This window comes from Protobothrops mucrosquamatus, unplaced genomic scaffold (assembly GCF_001527695.2).
Source record: "Protobothrops mucrosquamatus isolate PMUCROS unplaced genomic scaffold, P.Mucros_1.0 scaffold78, whole genome shotgun sequence".
Classification (NCBI taxonomy): domain Eukaryota; kingdom Metazoa; phylum Chordata; class Lepidosauria; order Squamata; family Viperidae; genus Protobothrops; species Protobothrops mucrosquamatus.
Window position 1 is genome coordinate 854,191 of NW_015386455.1, and position 4,763 is coordinate 858,953.

The 4,763-nt window shown below is 39.3% G+C and overlaps 1 protein-coding gene across 2 annotated transcripts in view; it reads left to right on the forward strand.

The window, feature by feature from the left end:
• Window positions 1–2,197: 2,197 nt before the first annotated feature.
• LOC107284279 (bis(5'-adenosyl)-triphosphatase ENPP4) overlaps window positions 2,198–4,763 on the forward strand; it is a 12,746-nt gene continuing 10,180 nt past the window's right edge. Inside the window, exon 1 of one of the 2 annotated variants that reach the window (XM_015812306.1) lies at window positions 2,198–2,461. The gene's annotated coding sequence lies outside the window, so the exon portion shown is untranslated. Of the gene's footprint in view, window positions 2,462–2,748; window positions 2,804–4,763 lie in introns of those variants that run through there. The other variant, XM_015812308.1, reaches the window with a different exon arrangement.

Sequence of the window (4,763 nt, forward strand, 5' to 3'; positions counted from 1 at the left end):
CGCCTACATCGTCCATATAGGACGACTCGGGAACTCAACTCCTACCCCGGGCAGCTCACCTATCCCCTTATGCCCAGGGGAAAGGTATCAAGCCGTTTGACAGCTGATGCTGGCTGTCAAACCGGCTTTTACGCAAAACAGGCGGGAGGCAGCAAACAGCTGCGACCGACGAAATCGCCTGCCACCGGAAGTCTCGATACCTTGTTGAAACTACTAAGAGATGACCACTTGGTAAAGGAGGAACATGCAGATATTTTGAACCTATAATTCTCCGCAACCTAACACCCTTCTTTTTCCCAGGTTCTGAGAATTCCAAAGTCACTTAATAAATTTAAACCCCTCAGGTGATCTCATTGTCCTTATTTTAAAGATAAATAGCAGCAGAAGTTCATTCATGAAATAAGTGTTTATACTTCATCTGGAAAGCCTAGATACTCATGGAAGGATTGCTGTAGACTGTTCGCATTCTTGCATTGTTCAAACAGGAGCTCAATTCTCCCAGGCAGCTGTGCTCCTTGCAGCTAATTTCAACACTACAGCTAAAAATATTACTTTCAACAAGCAATTTTAATTTTAGTATTGGGGAAGAGAATGGCTTCTTTTATCTAAGTTGGAAATTTAAATACCAAAATGGAAAAGATAGTGGAATTGATTTTGTAAAAATTACTGAGGAAGTAAGTGCAACTATTGCTTCCTAAATAAGAAGAGGGCTAATTACAAGGATGGAGAATTTACTAAATTTACAAGAGATTTTATCGACATCCTGCCCTGAAGGGACCATAATAGTTGATAACATTTGATTTGCGCATTAAGAACTAACAACTTTTAATCTCTATCCCCAGTCATGAACTTTCCAGATTTTGCCATAGTTTATAAATGACATTTTTGACTTTCATGAAGAACTCTTTTTCCTACTAAGTATCAGCAGTAGGAAAACTTGTCTATTCACTACAGAAAAAACAGGAAAAAAGTTCTAGCTTTGGCAATGGGGAAGCAAACAATTTCTTGCAGATGTAAGAATTCAACTGAGCAAATTAAGCAGTTTAGTTATCTGGTGGAATTGAGCTTGAATTACTAGCTTGAATTCCTGTTTGCTACAAATAATTACTATGCAAATGAAAATATATCAAATAACATAGATTAAGTACTGGTTCAGCAATGGAGGCAATAGGTGGAACTTATGCTCAAACTGATTGTGAGCAAATTTTTGCAATATGTATTGTTTGGGATAATGGTTTGGCGAACAGTGATTGCCAATGAATTGAACTTCTTACAAAATTGCATTTTGAGAGGTATTATGGAAGTCATGCTAGCATCTTACCTAAGATTAGAATTTGGCTTCCTGCCATAATTATGACATTTAGAAACTGGTGTTATACAGTTGGTGAAAGCGTAAGACAAGTAGTCATTAAAAGGGAGTTTTTTTTAGAGCACAGCATGTAGCTATGGCTAGAAAAGTGACTCTGTCAATCTAACTCCAATGCCAAAATATGGGTTTCACGTAATTATTTTACCCAAATGATTGTTTTAACATTAACATATCTGTTATGGGAATAGAACTTAGATTTTTTTCCTCTACCAATGGAGTTTTCTTTCCTCAAGCAGGAAGGCAATATTGTTGATTAAATCTCTTGAAATACCGAACACAGCTAGATTTAGTGTGAACTCATTACTTTCCAGGTGTATCCAATTACACAAACCCATTAGATTCCTCTTTACCTGTGGATAAGCGCCTCCGCATTTCCACGTTCTCCAGCTTTTTTTGTGGGGGGGGAATCCTGTTGATTTTTCTTTATTGCCTCCGCTCCGTGTTTTATCATACAGTACATAAAATTTCACTAGCAATCTGTTTGGCGCTCCATTCCTTACGAAGCCAAACGAAATAAGATAACGAAATTTGCTGAAATGTTAATAACCGCAGGAGTAGTTCTATCAAGAAAAAAACAGCTTTATCGGCCATGGTGGGGGGAAAGGGAAATGTAATACATTGGACCGGCTACACTAGAGGACTGAGCCGGAATACTGCCCGCCGTACAGTCGCTTTGCAAGATTTCGCTATAATAATAGCTTTTAACTTCCCTTCTTTGCTCCTGACGTCGCCACAATGCAACTACGCAATCCTAAACTGGTAGGCTCGTATTGCTATTTCCTTATCGTCTGTCCCGCCTCTTTCTTTAAGCGCCGCCCCCGCCAATAGTTCCGTCCTTCGCGCGTCCCAAAGCCTCACCCGCCGTTCACCTGCTTCTCCGACTCAAACGGGCGGCAGCTTCACTACAATATCGCCAAGTGACCAATCAGAGCTCGAAAGAAAAGAATCCTCAGACTAAGCGGCCGCTTCTTTCGTAGTTGTCTGCGCTGACTGTGGCTAAACGCGCCGGCCGTTGGTGTTTCGCGGCGGCTATTTAACTGCGCATGCGCGTCTCATCGTGGGGTGGGAAAGTGTTTGACCTGCTTATTACGAGTGAGTACGAACGACGGGCGGTGGGGCACTTCTTTTCCTCGCGGTAGTATCTGCCTCTTGCCCCGTGGGTGGGTATGGGATATTGTCTTCTGGTAAGAGGAGAGCTTCAAGGAGCTCAGGTCCCCCTGCGGTTCGTTATGGGGGGGGGCGGCCGTGACCACCTCCTCACCATCCTCCTCTTCACGGGTGGAGTCCCTTCCTGGCTGTGACCGCTACAGATGAGGCAAACGTGGGCATTACATTAGCTGAAATCTAGGAAACGCCAATGACCAGATGACAAAGGACTTTTTTTGTTGTTCATTTCCTCTTACTAATATGGTTTGAAGGTGACACTGCTCCGAGGTGAAGAAATATTGCAACTGTAATTGCAACTGAAATATTGCAACTGTAGTTTGGGCATTATTTTGTTTATCTTGAGATGAATGTCAGTTGTTGGAAATAGGTTTATTTTCATGTTGGGAATTTGGAGCCAAGTATATTATAAGCCAAGTATAAAATAGTTTATTCTTGATATACTATTTTAAATTAGAAAATAAAGTAAAACTTACACAGGCAAAAAAAGAAGGAATGGAGTAAGAAGGAAAAAAGTATTCGTATAAAATGAAACAATTTTAACTGTTCCTATATAACATTTTTCAGGGCAATTGCCCTTTCTATCATTTTATAAATAATCATATATTCTTAACCTAACTTCATAAACTACCTGCACTGGATTAAAGTTTTAGTTCCATTATATTTAGGAAAAATATTACTAGCTTTATAATTCTCATGCATTATATTTGTCATGTTCTAATTTATTTAAAAGACAATGTTTGTTACTATTATAGAAACTATTGAATGTTTTGTAAACAAGGATTACATCCTACTTTTAATAACTTGGTAGCTAAATTTCTTGGTGCAGCTCCTCCAGAATTACACAAGCCCTTCCCATATGATTGCCAATGCTCTAATCAAAGTACTGTTGAAGGAAAAATCTTCATCAGGGTCCAGTCCAAGCCAGAAATAAACAACATGGAGACTGCTTTAGAAAGAAGGTTGTAGTTTATTGAAGAGGAGAGCCAAATGGAAAGATGGCTCTGGAAAAAAGCTGACCACATATAGTAAGGTGTGGGTTTTTATACCTTCTTAGGCTTTTGTTTGGAGTTGTTCCTGTGGCATGAACTTTGACTTGAGTCTGAGTGTACTTTTCTGGTATTCTGATGGTGATGGGTTAATCCTATTAATGTCCCAAAGATCATATCCTGCTCCCCTGGGGCTGTGGCTGATGACTGTTGGATTTTTTGGTGTGAGGGATTGTTGATTCTAGGGATCTTTCTTTCTAATCCCAGTTTCCTGACTTCAATCTTTCTGACAAGATTATCATATCTGCATTTCTGCAGACCTTGTTTCTGTTTGGGGCAGAGAGACTGGGGTGGGTGGGTTGGTTTCTGCCTTTAAAATCCTTTGGGGAAATATATTCTGCCTTTTTAATATTTCCCAAAATATTTCTTTCTCTGGATTCTTCCCACAGTACCTTTTCAGAGACCACACTAGTCAGATGGAATTGCTGTGTGTGTGGTCGATATGGTTCCAGTTTTGTAAAGAATGATAATAGAAAGCAAGCTTTAAATCATAAATTAATTAGCTTGCTATATATTATCCACAAACTATGTGCTAGACATCTGTGTTGTACATTTTGTGATTTGCAGGAGTGAAATAATATTCCCAGGCATGAGCAAATGGTTTTAAGAGAACAAAGATCCATGGTAGATCATTATCTGATTTCACAGGATATAATAGACAAATACACTGGCAGTAAAAATAGCCATTTGTGGCACTTTTGGTGTTCAAGGCAGCCTTTGATTCAGTTTCAAGAGTACACATGTGGGATAAATTCAAGAATTCCATCATTGATAAAAGATTGGTTTTGATAAGCTTTTTTGACAGAACAAACTTTATTCAGAGTAAAATGCAGCCATCCCAGATAGTTCTCAAACCCAATTATAACTGCCAAGGGGAGTCATTTTGGCACCATGTTTGCTTAATTTCTATATAAATTCTCTTAAATTCACATGGACAAAATCCAAATGGCAAAAAGTATCTATTTGTTCAGTACTGTACTATTGCTGTCTTTACAGAAAGGGAAAAAACAGACCAACCTACCAAAAATAGTGCCATAAAAAACAGAATAGAAACACAAGTTAAGATAGGCAAGAAAACAGTAAGTGAGCACCTGTCCAGCCTAGACGAGTTCAAATCACCAGGACCAGATGGATTACACCCCAAGGTTCTCAAGGAACTGGCAGATGTGATCTCAGAACCA